The 22,067-nt window shown below is 37.6% G+C and overlaps 1 protein-coding gene and 1 long non-coding RNA gene across 6 annotated transcripts in view; one reads left to right on the top strand and one right to left on the bottom strand.

The window, feature by feature from the left end:
• Positions 1-3,192: 3,192 nt before the first annotated feature.
• On the bottom strand, positions 3,193-4,415 carry LOC125802926 (uncharacterized). Its single transcript, XR_007439962.1, has 2 exons — positions 4,345-4,415; positions 3,193-3,861 (listed from the first exon to the last, which is right to left on the bottom strand). It is a non-coding gene; the product is annotated as an uncharacterized LOC125802926 (long non-coding RNA).
• A 1,541-nt stretch (positions 4,416-5,956) lies between these two features.
• The window catches only part of ppm1ba (protein phosphatase, Mg2+/Mn2+ dependent, 1Ba), a 37,375-nt gene continuing 21,264 nt past the window's right edge, over positions 5,957-22,067 (top strand). The window contains exon 1 of one of the 5 annotated variants that reach the window (XM_049481278.1): positions 5,957-6,440. The gene's annotated coding sequence lies outside the window, so the exon portion shown is untranslated. Of the gene's footprint in view, positions 6,441-6,995; positions 7,126-18,792; positions 18,903-22,067 lie in introns of those variants that run through there. The other 4 variants (XM_007255769.4, XM_007255768.4, XM_022684959.2 and 1 more) reach the window with 4 other exon arrangements.

The following is a 22,067-nucleotide window of genomic DNA, read 5'->3' as shown; positions in this document are numbered from 1 at the left end:
TATTTAGCCTGTTCAGTCCTGCTAGGTATGGAACATTCTTCTGAATCTCTTTGAGTGGCTCGGGGAGAAGAGCAGTGTGGAGAGTAGACAGCTGTTCAGTGGGAGTAATCCTATTACACAGTTGTACACACTGCCACATTTAAACAGAGAAAAGTCATATTTAGTATATAAACAAAAGCTAGGGGCTATTTGATGACCCACATTAGATAACTGGATATTCAGTTGGGTGTTTCTCAGGTGTGCTGCAGAGAGCATAGTGGCTTCTTCAACTGGTTTTGCAGAGTCAGGCATGAGATCAGTTTTTGAAGCCTCGCAAGCTTTCATTTTTCACTTTTCATAAGTTTGAAACCTGACTTCATTTAAAGCCAAAAGTTGCTGATGATGCAGGCTTTCATGCAACTTTCAGTTCTGTGATTTGTAACAGCAGGTCAGCCCTTTCTGTGCAGGTTCTCTACATGATCTTTCCAAATGATTATATTATATTAATGATTATTTATCAGTGGAAGCTTAAAAAACTCTATTGTTAAAAAATAAAACTGACTTGAAAATACGTAGCCTGTCAAGCAGCATGACAAGCAAATCCAAGCGTTTGGACCAAAAGTCTAGAATGGAGGAGAAGCAAGACCAGCAAGACCAAGCATGACCAAAATCAAATACAGCATACAGTACCAGTCAAAAGCTCAGACACACCTCCTTTCCTTCAATGTGTTTCTTTTTTTTTTTTTTTACATTGTAAATTTAATTTTGAATACATTAAAGTTATACAGGAACACATGCAAAATCATTTTGTAGACAAAAAGTGTTAAACAAACCAGAACATGTTTTATATTTTAGTTATTTCTAAGTAGCACATTTATCTTTGAGGACAGAACTGCATACTCTCAGTGTCTTCATGAAGTAGAGTCACCTGGAGGAGTTTTTTTTCTGCATCTTGAAGGAGTTTCTGGAGGTGCTGAACAGTAGTTGCTGCTTTTCCTTCATGCTGTGAAGCTCTAGCTCATCTCAAATCACCTCAAATCACCATCTCAGTTGATCAGGTTTAGGTCAGGAGATTGTGTTTTTATTTACTATGTAAACATTGAATGAGAAGGTGTGTCCAAACATTTTAATGTGTAACTGAGTGCAACATCCAAAAACTATTAAACTAAAGCACAGTTGTACAGTTTGGTTTGAAAAAGAGATTTGATGCACTCATACAATTTAAGTTACAAATTGCTTTTTTATTTATAGTTAGAAAAGGTGTGCCCCTTGAACTATCTAATTTGGTCTAGGCATACCACTCATGTCACATTTATGTCTTCTAAATGATGACCTTCAGTTACCTTTAAAAAATAAATAAAGATTTGCAGTTTCAATATATACAAAGTTGCCCTTTGTTAAATTTTTGTTTAATTCCATTTATTTTCCTAAAAAATATATTTTTTTATAAAAACCAGAAAGAAATCTAAAGTGTGATGAAAAAACTATAAGAACAACAGAATTTGCCAAAAAATAAAACAGATTTCATAGGGTCCTAACTTTGCTGGTTAAGAGCTGGGTAAACAGTTAGCTTACAGGATACTACAACCCCTGGCAAAAAGTATGGAATCACCAGTCTTGGATGAGCACTCCTTCAGACATTTCATTCTGTAAAACAAACTCTGATCAAAAACATGATACAATAATAAGGTCATTCCAAAGTGCAACTTGTTGGCTTTCAGGAACACTCAAAGAAATGAAGAAAAAACATTGTGGAAGTCAGTGAATGTTACTTTTATTGACCAACCACAGGGAAAAAAATATGGAATCACTCAATTCTGAGGAAAAAGTATGGAATCATGAAAAACAGATAAACAAAAGATGATTCAAAATACATCACTAGTATTTAGTTGCACCACCTTTGGCTTTTATAACGGCTTTCAGTCTCTGAGGCATGGACTTGATGAGTGACAAACAGTATTCTGCATCAATTTGGTGCCAACTCTCTTTGATAGCAGTTGCCAGATCAGCTTTGCAGGTCGGAGCCTTCTTGTGGACCATTTTTTTCAATTTCCACCACAGGTTTTCAATTGGGTTGAGATCTCCAAGGAATGCCTTCACTGTTTTTGCCCTATGGCACGATGCATTGTCATCTTGGAAAATTATTTCATTATCTCCAAACATCTGTTCAATTGAAGGGATGAGAAAACTGCCCAAAATGTCAATGTAAACTTGTGCATTGATAGAAGAATTAACCACAGTCATCTCCCCAGTGCCTTTGCCTGACATGCAGCCCCATATCATCAAGGACTGTGGAAATTTGGTTGTTTTCTTCAGGCAGGCCTCTTCATAAATCTCACTGGAACGGCACCAAACAAAAGTTCCAGCATCATCACCTTGTCCAATGCAGATTCTTGACTCATCACTGAAGATAACTTTCATCCAGTCATCCACAGTCCATGATTGCCTCTCCTTAGCCCACTGCAGTCTTGTTCTTTTATGTTTAGGTGTCAATGATGGTTTTCTTTTAGCTTTCCTGTATTGAAATCCCATTTCCTTTAGGCGATTTCTTACGGTTCGGTCACATACATTGGCTCCAGCTTCTTCCCATTTATGCTTCATCTGTTTAGTTGTACTTTTTCGGTTTTCAAGACAAATGGCCTTAAGTTGCTTGTCTGGACGCTTTGATGTCTTTCTCGGTCTACCAGTACGGTTGGCTTTAACAACCATTCCATGCTGTTTGTATTTGGTCCATATCTTGGATACAGCTGACTGTGAACAGCCCACATTAGCAACCATGCGTGAAGAGTTACCTTCTTCAAGAAGTTTCACAATCCTCTCTTTTGTTTCAAGAGACATTTCTCTTGTTGGAGCCATGGTTCTTGCCACTCTAATTCGTCCAACAGCCCTCCAAGGTGTCATGACTGCAGGTGTTTTTAACTGCAGACTAACGAGCAGATCTAATCTGAGGCAGGTGTCCATTTAGGGAAAGGAAATTGACTGGGTGTGTCCTTATTTTCTACCTTCAATTTGAGTGATTCCATACTTTTTTCCTCAGAATTGAGTGATTCTATATTTTTTTCCCTGTGGTTGGTCAATAAAAGTAACATTCACTGACTTCCACAATGTTTTTTCTTCATTTCTTTGAGTGTTCCTGAAAGCCAACAAGTTGCACTTTGGAATGACCTTATTATTGTATCATGTTTTTGATCAGAGTTTGTTTTACAGAATGAAATGTCTGAAGGAGTGCTCATCCAAGACTGGTGATTCCATACTTTTTGCCAGGGGTTGTATATGGTTTGATTGGGTGACCAAGCATTTCAACCACTATCCAAACCCAGCCTCTTGCAAAACCTGGTCTTGAGCTCTTTGAGTTGTCATGGTTTAACAGTACACATTTTTAACCAAAAAATGCCTTTAATACATTAACATGTATGTAAGGATCAATGCAGTAGAGCAAAACACTGTGTGTTACAAATACACTCCAAATACATCCCATATATATTGTTAATAAGCACCTGGGACGCAGTATAAGAGAGCTGCTGAACACAGTTTCTTTGTTTAACTGAAAGCTCAAACATCCTGTAAGCTTTTTTAACCAGAGTTGACTGTGACATAGCGGTGGACTCGTGAGTCTGTCTAGAATAGGAAAACGGCCCTCGGATAAGTTTAGCTTTCCCCTTTCATTTCAGAAAAAGAAGATCCCGGTGTTCAGACAATCCTCCATAGTCTCCATGGTGATGAAAGGCTCTCTGCAGTCTCCATAGCAATGCTTCAGCAGCACTCATTAAGCCCGGGCCAGGCTTTTTAGCTCCAGTGATGGGGTAGGCCAAGGCAAGCACTTCAGAAAGGGCCTTTACAAGCAGAGCGTGACACGGGCCCTCGCCCCGCCATGTCACAAGCCTTTCACCAGACCATGAGAGAGAGACAGAGAGAGAAAAAGAGAGAGAAAAGATTTTCAGAGAAAAAAACTTGTTCATCAAACTAAAAATTCAATTTCTGTTGAAATTCCGACACTGCTATAATATTCAAGCTACAAAACTAAAAGTAAGTATTTTAAAAACATTGAAAATTATCCTAAATCAGTGGCCAACAATGCTAGTCTTTAGCTCTTTAGCTAACTTTAGCTCTGATACTGACTGACCTTGTCATATTTGTTTTGTTTTCATTTTTTTAATAGGGTTGGAGTTTGGCTTACTTATGTATTATATTCATAGAACATAGATATTTTTTTACGACTTAATTATTAATGAGCAGGACAACCACCGGTTAAAATATAACTAGGAATTATTGTAATGCTCCCATTGGTAAAACATAGTGTGTATGTGATATATTTATATAGTTTCAGATATTGTATTATTTTCATGGTCCATAGTGCAAACTTACCTCTTTCATTTGTCATCTGAGAACTCTCCTCAGTGCTGCTTACTGCGCAATATGGCCACCAGGTGAGCGCTGTGGATAAACAAACTTGATCATTAATATAGTCAATGCTTACATCACTGGATGCACTAAATCAGTCCTGGATATCCTTACTTTGACCTGTGTGAAAGGCACAGGCTCATAATTTAGTTTGCCAGTTTTACTACTGTATTTGTGTTTAAGCAGAGAAATCACCACACTGTGCTGAAAACTGATCTTCCAGAATCAAAACTGGATACCCCTGGGCTATGTCATCCAACCGTTTTGCAGTATTGCATGGGTGTGTGGATCCAAAACATGTACACTATGCATTGAAGAAGCTGGTGTAAGTGTGTTGTGGGGGGCCAACATGTGATGTAATAGGATCATGAGTGGGTCATTAGCATTAGTGCCTAGTCATTTCAGTTTGATTTCCCCAATCGCATATGTACACCCAGAATTATGTGCCTTGACTGGTGGCATCTTTGCTTCATGGGGACTTTCTTCCGGCACAGAAATTGAGCCAGTGACCCGAGCGGGAAACGTAATATGACTGACCACGTGAGAAACAGAGCGAAATGATGTGTTAACAATGCAGACTGGCTGATGGCAACATCTTCAACTTAGGGCTCATGCCAACAGTTCAAGCTTGAGCACAAGACCCATCCAGGCTTTGAACATGTGATTTACATGCCCCCAAATGAACCACTGAGGGTAAAAAAACCAGCATAATAAAGATTTAATTTAATTACATTATATTTTGCTCTCTATTTGGGTGGATGGGGTACGTGTAGGTTGTCTAACTTTAAATGTTATTTAAATGTGTCCAAAAATTCCCAATACACCCTGTCATCTTGAAATAACTGCTCATTTAAGAAAGTATCCTTTGACATCAGTAACATAATAACCTTCATACTGTGTAATTTTTCAGGGAACTGAAGAGACTTGCTGCATTTCCAGAAATGTATAATATTCATTTCACTTAATATTTCCGATACAGTTTCCATACTTAGCTGGGGTAAAGCTTAAGCTGTCCGAGTTGCTATATAATATCACAGTATTGTGTGTATCCCATTCATATAGCTTGTACTGTGTTCTTGCAGTGCAAAAAAGGACATTTGAATAGTAATAATTATTTATAATAATTATAGAGCCTCACTTTCATTCCATTATCAACATAAAAAAATGTTACACAAGCAAATTTTTTAAGTTTATTCAATGTCCTTTGCTCATTAGTGTTAATGTGGTTTGGGTGAGAGAAGAGAGAGCATTAACTTCAGCATAAATTAAATGGAATCTTCTGAACTCAACAGTGTTATATAGCTAAATAAAACTGCCAATACATCATCAGGCTCTGTCAATTTTGTCACGTTATTAATTTGCGTTACAAAAATGAACGCGTCAGTGTTTCCAGATTAACTGAATGCGTTTTACGTTAACGTTAACAGCCCTCATTTTTTCCCCTTTTCTAACTGTTTCTATTTCACCTTCTATGGGCCTGCCATCCCGCTAACCAGTGTCCTGCCCTCTGCGTAGTTGATCAAGGGCTCGCATTCAGTACATGCAGCTCTCCGCCAGTGCGGTGCTGGGAGAGCTCGAGGCTCCGCCCCGCGCGCCGCCACTGCGAGCTGCTGGCCGTCAGTGATGGGGAGAACGTCATCGGTCCGTTAACATGTAGCTAGCCGAGACGCCACATTAGCTTTACACACTCCGGAGGGTTCAGCGTTTTTCAGGGATCCACACTGCACACAGGGCGGCGGCGGCGGGGCTCAAATATGTGTGAACAGGCTCACCGTCAAAGCCGCGATCTGTTCTGGGTGCAGTCTGAGCTGACCGTGTGAAAATCCACCACTTTAGCTGTAGCCTGCTAGGCTAGCTCAGCTAGCTAACTGCCTGGCTAACTCACTGCTGAGCACTGCTGCGCTAGCCCGAGCCCAGCGAGTCCGCCGCCAGCAGCAGCAGTAGCAGCAGCATAGCAGTAATTCGATGGTTAGGGAGAGGAGGGCTGGCGGTAAGAAAGTCGAGTCGTCTTCTGCGGGGAACGGGCCGTCTTGTGGAGGGATAACTGCGTCCTGAGAAACGTAAGTTTAGCTTTGCCGTCTTCCGGAAAGCCGACAAGCTTAGCTAAAAAGCTTTAGCGTTAGCTGAAGGGGTTAGCTAGCCAGCTAGCTGTGTTTTGTAACACCTGACTGACACACTGTGGCTGCGAACTAGTTTAACGTTAGCTATCTTAGCAAGGTTTGACCTGTAACTAGTAGCTAGCTAAGCTAGCTTGGTCACTATCGAGCTAACATATTCTATACATATATAAATTGAATAAGTGCTTGTATTCACACGGGGTTTCATTCTAGAAAGCCCTTAATATTGGTTCCAGTTGTTTATCACAGATATAACTAACGTTAACGCTTAGCTACAAACTAGGGCCAGTAGCTAGGTGACGTTAACTGATAGTTGTTTTTTTGCTGGTGTTATCAGTAGTTACTGTCTCTACAGCAGGTTTGTTCATATTATTAACCCACCACCATTGCATTTTAATTCATGTAAACATTGTGATATTTTCAACAATCCTCTCCACAGCACACTCAGCAGGTTCATTGTATACAGAAGCTAGCTGTATGAAATACTCTGCGTTGTAATTCATTTAAACGGCATGTTATTTTTTAAATCGCTACCCCAAAACACAGAACAGCGAACTGGTAGCTAGCAGGCGGTTTAAGCTGTGTTTGCAGGTTTTTGGGCTTTTGTCATTTAGCTAAGCTACAAGTGGTAAGTATGTTTCTATCTCTTCACAGTTAATTTATGTTCTTTTGAGGCTTTTAACAGGTGCTCCTTTTTCCAGCGTGACTTAGTCAAGCGCTTCACTGTTACTCAGAACATAATCTTTTTTATACTGAGATACACAATACTTACATAGTATACTGCACCAGATTAAAAAAATAATAATTATGCAATCAGTCTTTGATGGCTGCTGCAAAAGAAGACAGTTGAATCTCTTTTCTAAGCACCTATTAAACACTGTAACAAAAATACATAATTGGTGGTTTAGTTTAGTTCAAGTGTTATTTATCAAATCATCAGGTGTCATCCTTAAATCTGCTGAACAGAGGTCTGTTTTAAGCTGTAGACTGATGTTGGCTGAATGTCTGTGAGAATTCTCTAAGGGACCAGAATGTCATGACTGGTTTCCATACTGCTCTAATATAGTTCTTATTCTGGTCCAGTACTACTTTAGTGTAGTTCCTAATGCTGATCCAATTTGTTGTTATACTGTTTTTATACTGCTCCTGTATAGTGCTTATACTATGTCCATACTTCACCAGTATATTTCCTATACTGGTCCCATACTTTTCCAGCACTGCCCCAATGTAGTTCTTATTCTGTTTACAAGATATATCTTACACTGGTCCTGTACTGCTCTAATATTGTTTTAATATAGGTCTTATACTGGCCAATACAACTCAACTCAGTATATCTTTAATACTATTCCTATATTGCCCCACTTATGTTCCATCAGTGATTCTATACTGATCCAACTTTTTCCTGTACTGTTCTAATAGTATTCTTATTTTTTTTGAAGCAATGTTCTTATAATATTCCTATTGTGTTCTAATACTGTTCCTGTACTTCTCTAACAATGTTTCTATATACCAGTCCAGTAATGTTCCTAAACTGATGTTTTGTCGTTCCAGTACTTTTCTGAAATGGTTACAAGCATTCATGAATATTCTGGCTAACTTGAAATGGATCAGCATTCTTATCCTACCATGTTAAACCACAATTCCACTTGTATGGTGTAACTATAATTCATTATTTTGGCATTTATAAAATTTGTTTATGTTTCTAATGTTTTGTTGTATTTTTAGCTCTTTTTGTAAAAGTCCTTCCAGAGCAATATAACATATTACTGTATAAGATTCAAAATCTCAGTAGATACCAAATACCACAATACTTTTGTTGGATGATTTGTAGGTTTTCTGTATCTTAATCCTGTGGCTTATTTAAGAGTGGCCAGTAATGAAGCAGCAATACAGAGAAGCCTGGGAAGTGGAGTAGTCTGGTTTGATCTGTCAACATTCATATACAAATGATTGGCCCTTTGATTTTATTTTAATTGTGTTAGATCTGCTATTAAGCATTGTCTACTAGGGGACCATTTGTAAGAGGCTCAGTTAAAATAGCAGCAGTTAGCTTGATATTTATTTTTTATATGAAGACTGTAATAGCTCCAACAAGTAGTTTGTGGAGGAGTGACGTTTTAGGGTAAAAAGGTAGGCATAGAAGCTGGATCGTCAGCTAGTATGGCTGACACACTGTCATTATTGTAGTGTTAGGATCTTATGGTGTGCTTTATGAAATTTCTGTGTTTCTGTGATTTAAAAAAAAAAACTTTAATGGTCAGTGATCAGGCATTTTTGCTGATGTTCTTGTTTCATGGGAAGGTAGAGGCTATATTTGTTTGACTATTGAGTTGCAAAACAGCAAGCGTCAGTTAATGATCACCCACATTGATCTCCCCTCTTTTAAATGAACTGGAAAATGAATTACATTAGGTCACACATCCAGCCCTCGCATTGTTTGTTATACAGTTTCACAGAGAATAGGTATTTTGGCACGTAACTTGTGTAGCATATCTTTAACCCTAGTCAGGTGATTGACATTTGTGGCCTTTCAGTCTGACATGCAAAGTACTGTTAGTTTTAAGTAAACAAACATGTTCTTCTTAAGTAGTGATGCCCGAAATTAAATATGGTCAGAAACCAAACAAAACAGTAAAAATACTGAATGCTGAACAGAGAACATGCAGAATTACAGAACTACAGTTTAAATATATTTATTGGACCCTTAATGTTTTTTATATTAGCAGACACACTAACTAAACACAATACATTTGCCTCAGCAGTTCAATTCTAATAATGAGTTTAGTTTATAAGTAGAGTGTAAAATTAACTTATACCTGCTGTTTCTCTGCACTTCCTGCAAGTTTTCTCCCTTACTGCCTACATTGTATTTACCAATGCCGTGATATGCAGTGCAGTTCGGGTGGAGTGTGGGCCTGCCTAAAGTTTAGAGAAAACACAGCAATTTCACTTTAAATAAATGTAATTTTTTTATCAGTTATTTATTATTCTTTTCACTTAACACTAAAAGTGTGTGTTTGCTGTTTCTGTCTAAATTGAGAAGATAAAGTGTTCATCATGTATTGCAATTGGTATCAGATTACTCAGTTTTCTAACTGTTAATAAACTGTGTTTTCGAACTAAAAGATACAAGCTGTACAGGGCTAAGTTCGTAGCATTAGCTGAGGAAGCTTGTCTGAGGGAGCTTTTTAGAGGTAGCTGAAGGAACTGTCTTTGTGTAAATGTCAAGTCTTCTGTGGCTTTCTGTGGTCATGATAAGCTTTTAATTTACTGTAGAACTTTGAATACTACTGTCAAAATGCTGTGACATATGCTTTTAGACTGACACTTGAAAGATCTGTGCACGTCTTGCAGTTACTCCACCATCCACCAAGCCTTATGAAAAATCGAACAGTTCGGAGTCATTGAAGCTCTTGCTTATCTCCCCACTTCCCACGTTTATTGTTTTAAATGTAGAGCCCTATTTTTAACTGCATTATAATGTATGTAGTGCCAACACTCATTGTGTGCACATTCATGGACAATGTTGACACAGCAGGTAAATAACCAAAATCTGAACATTTTAATGTGACATAGTAACAGTTTACAATCCTAACCTGACATCCACTTGCAAAAGTACAGTGATTCACAGGAATGTTCTGTGCACATTTATGATGACTGTCCAGTATCAATACCTCATATGAAAGTGGCCCAAATCAGTTCTTTTTGATGTTCACACTGCCACGCTTTTGGTAAAGATCAAATTCTGGCCAGTTGTATCTGCTGTGTGAATGTGGCCCGTTGTGAACAGAGATGCTTCTCTGAAAAAAAGTTATGTTATATTTGTAATACAAATATAATTTGTATATAAAATGTTATATTTGTAAAGTTTGTGAGTAGGACTGTCATGAAAATGTATTTGTCAACTTGCAATGTATGAAAGATACTGAAACTTTCAATAACTCTAAGTTCATTGTTTTTTTAAGCAGGTGAAATTGCAGAATTATACTATTACATTATCAAAATTAAAATATTTATCATGACAATTTCTGGAAATGTATAAGGTCCAGAAAGAACAGTATCCTCATGGGCCTCTTGCTGAAGTAATCACTTGGAGTTTGTGGAGCCGTTGGATCAGATGGTGGAGTAACTGCAAGAGGTGCACTGATCTTTGAAGCGTCAGTCTAAAAGCATGTTGTAATGTTTAAAAGGAGAAGCACTTGACATCCCAGCATGTATGGCTATGAGTGACGTAACATTTCTAAAGAGGGCTTGCAATTAGGGCTTAGATTCATGAAAGGTACACTTAATTAAACCCATACGGATTGCTGTTTTAATATGGGGTACAGAAGCGTTCTGTTTTCAGAATCTCTTATCAGGGCTGATCAGTTCATGGAAATGTTTAAACAGTGAATGGTCACATTGCTAATTGTGTAATCGTTTGAGATGTGTGTGGTATTTCAATGAGGTCTACATCTATTCGAGTTCATAGAAGTGAAGGAACAGCTTTATACAGTTTATATGTGGGGTATGTCGCGAAAAACATACTGTAGGCTGTTCATATTGATTATTAGATTAAATCATCAGGCTGGGGGCTGGATTTTGTCTTCTACAGTTTCTTATGTATGTGTATTATATGTTTTTGTATTGTGGTGTGGTTTTAAAGGAGGAACTGGCTACTGTGGTAGGATTATTGTTTCAGAATCCCTTGATGTGCAGAAAGCCTCTGGTCAGATGCTAATCAAACGCTGCATGTATCTCCTGAGTGGATTATAAAATTGAGTTAGCTTGTTAACTGCTGTATCTGGAAACCTTCTGAACCTTGTGATGCTTCTGCATCATTCTCTTTTTTCCTTCCTTTCCGTATCTGATTAATGACTAAGGAGATGACATTTAAACTAACGTCATTCTTACTGTCCTACTGTCCTGAATAAGTCTGTACATTGGCAAGAACTTCGTGATACAGGGGTTACGATTCAGTATATCACAATATATTGTGATCCTTTTAGCAAGGCAATATATTGTGGTTGTTTAAATCAAATTTTAGGACAGTCTCACAGTATAAAAAGAATTTATAAAAACTGAGTAAAAGATATCTTAACTTTTTGTGCGGTAATAAGAGTACATCGTTGTTGGAACATAACACATAATTAACTCCTGTCTGACACCAGTCTTTGCATGTAAATGAATAATCAAAAATCAGTACTGTGTTTTTGAAAATCGATACAGTATTGCAAAAAAAATTCACTTTAATACTAATTTGATAATATTGTCTTACACTTTTAGTCCGGTGTCAATCAAATACTCAAACACTTCCGATTTCACCGTTCTTATTTTCCACTCTTTAGCAGAGCGCAGGACACTCAGCAGGTTACGGACTAGAGGCCGACCGATCGATCGGCCAGCCGATTTAATCGGCCGATTTTTGTTATTTTTTTATCAATCGGCATCGGCCGATTTTCTTATTTGGCCGCGCCGATTTTAATCCGGCACATCTGCGGGCAGCTACTTGGAACGCAGAGCAAGGTTTCAAGAGTGAGCAAGACTTTCAACGGGTAAGGCATCCATTTTTACAATCCAGTGTCCCAAAGTCTATATTTTCTCTCATGATTAGTAATCTGTGATGTTGCTTCATTTACTGAAAAAGAATAGAATTTCAACTGCATGTTGTAGCATTTCTCTCCAAACGAAACTATGCTTAGCGTTGATGGCAGGAGTGCATTTGGAATGCACCCTGACTATGCAAGGCAAGCCCTATCTATAAGCTCTAGTATAAAATAACTGACGTCTCTTCTTCAGAAACGAAAATTTCAGAAAAATAACAAAAAATAACAAACGAAAATAAACCCAAAATGTTGACAAAAATACAATCTAACGAATTTCAAAAAAATAAAACGAAATTCTCCACACAACCAAAGAAAATTACTAAAACTTGTAATACTGAAAAAAGCGGAAAAACGCGTCTAACGGACTAACGGACCACGAGTGCCGCGCGCTCGGCACAACAACTCCCGCTGTACAACTCCGCTGTACAACAGCGCTTATAAATAAATTAAACACAAAAATGAGGGTATTCTATCAGTAATTTCAGTTCGTTTTAGTTAGTTTTATAAACACAAAATACAGTTCGAGATAGTTATGTTTTTCCTTTTAATTACCGTTTTTATTAGATTCAGTTAACACAAATGTTTTTTCACTTTCAATTTTCGCTATTTCGTTCGCTTTAGTGAACAATAATAATTGGTTACTTAGCAACGTTGTAATTATCACACCAGAGCTTTATATAAAATAAAAATAGGAGCCTGATTTCGGGTCGGTCCTCAGGTCAGGTGGGATTCGGGCAGAGAATCTAAGCTCTAAAATAGAAAGCAGCACAAAAACCGGAGCAGCTAAAAAGAGCTTAACGTCCTTAATTCGGAACTTGGGTTGTCCATGGCAATCACTGAATTGATTAGAGCACGCAAATCGTCACAATTGTGCCTCACTTCACCACGCCAAACCACAGGCACAGCGGCCAGAAGCTCAAGTTCACCGGACAGAAGAGGGGTTAACCAGGGCAAAGCGAAATAAAAAAAAAAAGTTCATAGAGCTGCTAAAGTAACGTGCAGTAACGGGGTGTCGGAAATAGTAACGGCGTTATAGTTACAGTCATAGTAATTAGTTAGATTACTCGTTACTGAAAAAAAGTAACGGCGTTAGTAACGCCGTTAGTTTTAACGCCGTTACTCCCAACACTGTATATAAATAATCTTTATTGTAAACGAATTAATAAAACAAATAGTTTCTAAAATAATGGAGTTAAAATAAAACATCTCTTTTTCATTCACTACAAACAGACATTAAATCATGCCGCCTCCTGCTGTTCTGCTGTAAAACTCACCCGTTTAAAGCGGTTTGCGCTGTTAGATATTAAATGAAACGATGAGCAGAATTTTCTGTTTTGTCGGGTTCTACTTTAGAACCCCCTCCAGACTTTTCTGATAAAAGCTCATTTTATCCTGAACCTATAAAGTCCGCGCTCTTCAGCTTTCTCAACTCATTTTCCGCTCACGCACCGAACCTCCAGTACAGCTGATGAGACGCGTTTCTCTGGCTAAGGAGCTCATTTGAAGAAGAAAAAAAAACAGATAAAGCTATATTTAAATTACAGCACCTGTCTGTTTTTGCATTATTTATAATTTTATTCTTAATTTAAACGTCACCCATTTTTGTAAAATAATAGCTGCAGCCCTAATGTGAACATTTTATAACATTGTCCTCCCATGTCCATTCGTTTTCAACTGCATGGAGTTGAAGAAGAAATTAGCTTTGCCGTTTTGGAGTAACTATCTAAAGTTGTCACATTATGGAAGTCTTCTTGCACTCTGTTAAACATATTAAAATGAATAATTAATAGACTAACAGACTGCAACAAGTCATACATTTGTTAATTAGTAGGCCCCTACAGTAAATTTTATATAATAGCCAACATAATATTTCTACTATAAACATGAATATATAGTGTATATAGAACATATGTTATATAATGAATAAAATAAAATGTTATGGATAATACAATCTAAATAAAATTAATATTTTTTTATTAACATATAGTGATATAGTAACATTAAAGTCACTATAAAATGCTAACCTTATTTTCAATAAATTGTGTGAAGTTTACAACTGTTGTTCCTCCTCTTACTAGTATGATTTTAAGCATGCCAAATAAATATAATACGATAGCATATCGGCCCTAAAAATCGGCAGGTCACATCGGCCATCGGCTGACTCTGACCACTAATGATCGGTATCGGCATCTGCCTTAGAAAAACCCATATCGGTCGGTCTCTATTACGGACATGTGTACAGTGAGTGATACGCAGAAGACGTTGGGGAGAAGAGCTGACTCATCAGCTGTGTTTCCATGACTTGAGCAGAAAATCTCTTATGCTAAGCTAAGACCCGCACTAGAAAGACAATAAACAATCCCAGGTTTATGTTCAGTACGTGGTCTGGAAGATACCACAGCCAGACTAGCACTAATTGGACACTGAGCAATGAGAACAACAATTCTCTCTCTCTTTCTCTTTCTTCCTCTCTCTCTTGCTCTTTCTCTCTCTGGTTTCTCTTTCTTTCTTTTGTAGAAGAATTACAACTGAGGAAGAGCTCACACCCACTAATTGGCCCAAAGTTTATTGTGTGTAGGCTTAGACGTATCCTCTGCTGTCCCGCCCACTAGCCATCTGATGCATGTCTCAGTTCTTTTGTATCTTACCTACAGATTTCAAGGCACACAACCTAAGCTGTACCTGTAAAATCAGCCTGCTGGCACGTTGTCTGGTCAGTCAATCGCTGCCTATGGTTTCAGAATTTAAAAGAACCCTCTGTCCTTTTAGTAGTATTCATATTCATTTTCTGATGGCCCTTTTATAAGTTAAGCTATTTAAAAATCTTGATTCAGAAAATGTGTGGCTAGCAAAGGCTGCTGCTTGGCCTCTACATTCCAGTATATTCATTTCTTAACAGATCTGAATGATGGGATGGTGTGAAGTCTCCTATTCCACTGCAGTTTGAGTCGGTCCATCTGGCCTGCTGAATGGTGTGAAGAAACCAGTAACCTGGCAACACTAGATTGTTTATTTTTAGTGAGAAATCATTTCAGATTACATTTTTCAGCATTAAAGCTTGTCTGCTTGGCGAGACAAGTAGAATTTATTTTCAAAATTATTTTTGATGCTTACTCTTCTGATTGTTTTGCAAAGTTGGCATATACACATTGTGGGTATGAATGTCATTGCAGCATTTAAGTTTTGTATTCTTAAATCAAAAGTTAATAGTGTTAAAATGATTCAAATCTCTTTTAACCTCATTCTATGGCAGCTGGTAGCTCTTTGTACTCGCATACATGTAGCTTCTTTGACGGCACTCATTGACTTGACCAACACACATAACAAATGGGGAATGTCCAAGGAGCTCAGTGCAGTTCTGAAAAGGATAGATGTTGATATACAAGTTAGGACTGTCTTTTGGAGCTTTTTTTAAGATCTTTAAACTGTCAATCCCTCACACTCAGCTGAACAACCCAGTATCCACAAAGTCACAGTCCTGGCACAGACTTGAAGCTCCTGGGACAGCAGTTTCACTGTCTGCAGTCTAGTGAGTTTCACATTGCCATGTACTAAAAGGCTGCCATCCAAGAAAGAAGACCCTGCTCCAAAATGCAACACCATCAAGCGTGACTAGAGTTTGCAGCTGACCACATGTACCAGAATTCTGCCAGGAGCTTGTTGGTGTGTTTATGGCTGCCAAAATCTTTTGTTGGAGGTGCAGCTAGCAAAGGACATGTAAGACATATGATTAAGTTTGTCTAATGAGCTTTCGTTTTTTTTTTCAATTATGTATATTGTATACTTTATCTGCTCCAGAAAGTGTGGTTTCCAATTGTCTTATTTGAATATGTCTATTACTTATAACCCCAGAAATCACAAAAAGCATATTTTGAACTGAGAATGTTTGTTATATAGGTGGTGGTGTTTGATTATTCTAACTTGGATTATCTCACTTGTGGCTCCCCTATAGTTTGTAATTCATGCTATGGGCCACCTGTCAAGAATATTTTCACTGTCCAATGGAAAAACATCTCCAAAACAGCAACTGTAGAGGAGTAAATCTAAATATTTGTAACTTATATTGGAAGTCAGTGTAAAAAGAGTTTGGAGATTTTTTATTTGTGTATCAGTAGTTTTTACACAGTATAAGGGACAGTTTTTGTGTCCAAATTATGTAGTAAACTAAAAAAAAAAAAAAAGAAACAAATTGACCCTTTTTTTATTGGACAGAGACCATACACTTTAGGTAAGCATTTCTAAACAGTCTTAGAGATATGAACATGCCGAATGTGAACTTCCAGTGACAGCGGCTACTCACCCTTTTACAATTCAGTCGAGCGTGAACATATTTTTGAATCTGTTTTAAGGTCAGAATGTTACATAATTTGGGCAACACAGGCTTGGTGCTCTCTGCGTTCTGGTCCAGGGTTCAGGTCCCTGTCTGTTTAAAGCTTCCATGTTCTCCTTGCTTTTTGGGACTTGTATGAGTGTTGATTGCCACAAGACAGCTGCCTTTTCTGGTTGAGAGTATGGTGTGTGCGGTTGGCTGCTGCCTCTCACAGGTGTGTTGATTGGGTGTGGATTATAAAGGGTTGTGTACAGTGTTGAAGCATGTATAGCATCCTTGTGTTCAAGAAAGGCATTTTTCGAGTATTAACAATTCATACATTATTGTTTTACTTATGATGCAATTTAAATCAGTGTTTTCTTCAGCTTGATATGCCTAACCAGTTAGTTACAATGGCAAGACTGTGGTTTAAGCTGACCATATTTGACAGCTGTGAATGATGTAAATAATTTTGTCATCTACCTGTCTTACCTCATCTACATGGTTTAATTTAATGCTGCTGCCTCCAAAGTCTCAATGAAAATACAAAGTGACTGGATCTTCAGCAGATTTCCGTGGTTTGTTTGATGGCGATGATAATGTGTTTGCTTCATGCTGTTTTTTTGTTTGAGAAATGGAAGTGTCTCTGTAACACTTTTAAACATAAACTAAAAATGATTGTATGGAAAATGCTCAGCATTTATTAGAGAGGCCTGCTATATTACAATTCCAACAAGTCAGAATTTCTTAACATACTAGTATTGTACTAGTAGTTAGGGTCTTTGTTTAATGAAGCTTGTACTTGGTTAGTGTTGTAGAGGTGCAGATTATATATATAAAAAAAACATGTCTTATTGTAATGTGATGTCTTTTTACATGGTAACAGCAAATATCACATGTTCAGGTTTACATCCTGATGTTGATTAAAAACATTTGTGAATTCTTATATAATTATAATATAAACATTAAGGAGATACTGATTGAGGCGGGAGCTGTTAAATTTGTAATGCAGGCTTTCTCTAATGTTGTTTAGTGTTCTCAAGATGAAATATACTTTACTTTTTGAAATTATTCACATTTAATCATGTAAACATGTGAAACCCCTTGCAGAAGTGCACTGTAGCTCAGACTGTTAGCAGTGTTTGCTAGCTCTTCTGATTTAGATACCCACTTTTCTAAACTAAATGATGTACTCTTGAGTGGTTATTGGTGTTTAGTCTTTACTCTATAAAAAATGGGGATAGGAAATGGCTCACAATTGTACATTCACACAACATGCTTTTGTTAGTGTCTGATTTAGGGCTGTAAGATATGGAAAAAACACTGAATATCCTGATATTAAAGCTTTTAGAATATTTTGCTTCTGCCGATTTGGACGATATTTCAAAACAGTACTTGCTGACGTTCTTATTGTATGCTGGAAAAGGAGCAACGATGGCCATTTAAGCCAATTTGTGTTTATTTTTATTAGCTTTAGTCTCTGTGTCTGTTAGGAGACACCTTTCATTTTATTTTTTTTATATTTTTATTTATTTATTTATTTATTTATTTTTTGCCTACAGTTGGTTGAAAGCCAAAATGATGGGTTAATATGTTACATTTGTTTTAAAAGTTGAAAAAGTTTTAGTCTCTCTAAGTTATTAATGTGTATATTTGTTTTGGCATCGGCAGGTATATTCCTACATTGGTGCATCCCTATTTGTGTCATGTGAGCACAGCTTGAAGTGAGTTGGAGCTTTCTGAAGCGCTGTTGCTGCATTCGGGTAATGCAATTTGAGTTTGCTGTTATTCACAGTGTCACTGCAGCTCTTTTAATGTGTTTATCGTGAAAATTTGTATTGCTATAAACGTAAAAATCTGATTTATCTTTTCGCCTCAAACTTATTTTAAAAGTATTTTTGTCAGTGCTTTTTAATCATGAGTATGATTTTAATCACACTTTGCTAAGCTAGCACACTATAATTGTGCTCACAGTGAAGGCAGTAGTACGTGTAGCTGGTCACGTGGAACATGCCAATGGAGAAACGGATGTGCTAAGATCTTCATTCTTCTTTGTGCATAATCGAATGAAACCGGCACTAGATGTGAGCTTTAGTTATCCTGTTTTAATGGATGTGAATAGGGGACTAAAGGCAATTCGAAATATGTGGGTCTCACGCTCTTGCACTCTGAGTTGAGACCCGTGCTTTTAGGTCGGATGTGGATTTTGTTGGTCTGCTCTCTCGCTGCTCTTTCCATTCCAGAGAAGGGACTGGTCACAGCAAAGATGCACTGAAGTGCCCTGTTGAAGCTCTCTGTTGCCATAGAAACCACTCTTTGCTGCCACTCCAGGCATGGTAGGCATGGAAACAGAACATATGACAGTGGTCCAGTGGTTACATCATTGCAGTGCCATACATCTCGGGACCATGTAGGCCTCCTCCGTGCACATCAGTGAAATGTAGACACCTTGTTAAGAGCAGCTGAGCAGCTGGAGGCATATCTGTTGAATGCAGGCCTACGTAAGGTCAGGTAAGAGCGCTTTTTAAAATCCACAAAAAATGACTCACCCCGTTACGGAGCAGAGCTGCTAATGATAAAGAGGCTATTTATAGAGTGGGGTTTGCTCTCCATGTTGTGTCTGTGATGAAGAGACAATGTGTAAATGTGTTGTGTTGAGCTTACTTGTATATAAACTAGGGCTGTGCAATTACTTGATATTGAGGTATATTGCAATAGAAAATGTTTCAGTATCGGTAGAATTTTTGTTTGTTTTTTGTGCATATTTTCGTATCAGTCAGAGCCTGCACAGAGCTCGCATTGAGCCAGAAGTTACAGGCCAATGTTCTAAGCTTTATAACCGAGTAGCAGAGTAACAGTCAGAAATGTAACCTCCAGAACGTTGTTCATTCAAACTAAGGAGCCTTCTCTATTTAACCAACACAGGGACATCTATCTGTGATCAACAGTCAGCTATGAATCCTGCTTGGAAAATCAACATTTTGCATATTTCCGTTTCAATCAGAGCCTGCCCAGAGCTCGCATTGAGCCAGTGTTTTGAGCTTTATAACTGAGGAGCAGAGAAACGATCAGAAATGTTACGTACAGAAATGTAACATACAGTAAATTTTTTTGAGTATGTAGTTTGAAATATAGATGAAAGTGTAAAAGTTATATCAAATATCACACAATTTATTCTCAGCACTGAAAGAAGGGACTAGCTATTCGCACCTGAATAAAAAAGGAAAAAAATGAGGGTTAGGTTTAAAAAAACAAAAAAACTTCATTAATTCAAATCGATTTTCATTTAAAAGACCATCCATTCTCAACAATGCTGGACCAAGTGAGACTTTGGCTAAATGCTGTGTCTACACAATTGATTTATGATAGATTATTCAAACTTGGACAAAACTGTAGTACACTTTTGCTCAATAAATGATTTTGTAAACAAAAAATATTGTACTATTTTATAAAGACAAAATCCGACTTCAAGTTTAGGGCCAAAATGTAGACAAAATGTTACTTGTACTGCTTTGTACTTTCATTGTTTCTGAAAATCTCTTTTCATATTCAAACAAAACCTGTAATTGTAGCTGAAATATTCCTTTAAAATTGACATCAAATTGAAATGGTACCTTGTTAATTAGAATCAAATCGATTAAAAAACAACAACAATGGTAATACCCAGCCCATAGTATGCAATTGGATGCAATCATGTCTTTATATGTTGTATTTTACTAATTAAGGTTAGTTTATTGTAGTTTTTCCTCTGTTTTCTTCTTTTTATATGATAAAACCTTTGTTTTTGTCTACGTATAGTCTTGGTCTTGGTCTTGGACTCTGACTTTCTCCTTGGTCTTGAATACAAAATTACTGTAAACATAAGTGCATGAGGATAAGCATCACAGGTAGTGGCTTTAATACTGCTCATCATGATATCACAGAAGAAATATAATGTTGCCCATATTGTCCAGATCTAATATAAACACATTCTTGGAGGTATTGTCAAAGCTGATTGTCATGCTAGTAGTGGCACATAGAAATGTGATGACATTTTGTGAATGGACTCGCGTGTGTAGTATTAGTTTTAGTGCACACTATCATTGTAGAATGACGAAGATGCTTTTAAAATGTAACAACCTGTGAAAGCAGAGAACAGAAGCATAATAAGCTAAGCGCTGTATAAATTTGCCATTTTACCTTTTATTGGGTACCATCATTGAAATGGCCTTCAAAGGTCTGTCCCACTTCCTGTCCCTATCGACTAGATTTAATTTCTGTTTGTTTTTTGCTTTAATGGACAAGCCGTTTGTGAAACCACCCCCATCCATAACCAATGAGTTATTATTGTTCGGCCTTTTTAGTGTACTGTGATGCTAATCGCAGCGCATGATCAAAGTGTGCTGAATGTGGAGTCAGGGCACAGGTGTTCTGTATGCAGCTCCTTGTTTTAATACCATACATTATACTAGACTTCAGCAGATAATGCCCTCCCAGATTGGAAGCCACATTAAAAACCAGGCCTGGGGTAAGCACCCTTCCCTCATAAGCCTTTGTGGAATTGGGGGTCTTCCAACTAGGCCCGCTGCAGTGTTCTGTAGGTTCGAGTCGGGAGGAAATGCAGTTTCCTTTTGATGAAAGGTGAGTTGAGTTGAGTTTGAAAATTTAGTCCTCGGAGAAAATCAGGCCTCGGAGCATGGAATGTGGGTAGTGTGCAATCCTTGGGGTTATTTATAGTTCAATGGGCGTGAGACGCAGACACTCAGACAAGCTGCCGTGTGACATCACATGCCAAATGACTGGGCCGCAGTCTGCTCAGCTGTAGCAAGGATAAAACTGAGCGGCCGGCATTTCTAGTTTATGGTAACAGGATTAGTGTGGCAGAAATATAGGGGAGACTGTGCTTGGCTATTGTGGCAGTGTGCATGTTTATACTAAATTATTTGTTTTCAGACTGTATTTGTTCATTCATTTATTCATTAATTTATTTATATCCTTCTTTCACCCTGTTCTTTAATAGTCAGATGGCCACGACTCCACAAGCTCATCACAGAGTCAGTATTATTTGTGTAATGGGTCATTCTCAGCACTGCAGGGACACTGATGTGGTGGTGTGCTTGTGTACGAATCAAACACAGCAATGCTGCTGGAGTTTTTAAACATTGTGTCTACTCACTGTTCATTCACCAATAAACCAATCTGGTCCACCTTTTAGATGTGAAGTCAGAGACAGAAGCTGTTGCTGATATCCTGTCACAATATACATTTTTTGTGGACAATATATAGTCCCAGAAAGTCTTTTTATGACCATTAAATGCCATTGATATAATGATAATAGAATAGTGTAACAAATTGAAATTCATTCATACCCTTTAAAAGACAACAAATTAGTAATAATCATAGTTTGGGAAATGTATATCTGCAGTCCAAACTGTGTGTTGTAAGTCACTGGTAATTGCATGAATGGGTAAAATACTGTCCACTGTTATATGTGACATACAAACATACAAATAAACACAATAGGCAATATCACGATTATCAAATAATTTGTCAATTTATCAGTCCATTTATTGTACAATAAATCTATAATGTAATTATCGTGACTTGTCTAGTTGATGCATAGTTTGTCATCGTATAGTCTTTCATTAGTGGTCTCAGGACACTGCCCACAGAACGCTGCTAGCTGGATACATCTGC

Source organism: Astyanax mexicanus, chromosome 7 (assembly GCF_023375975.1).
Source record: "Astyanax mexicanus isolate ESR-SI-001 chromosome 7, AstMex3_surface, whole genome shotgun sequence".
NCBI classification, from domain to species: domain Eukaryota; kingdom Metazoa; phylum Chordata; class Actinopteri; order Characiformes; family Acestrorhamphidae; genus Astyanax; species Astyanax mexicanus.
This window is presented reverse-complemented; position numbering and strand designations above follow the sequence as displayed.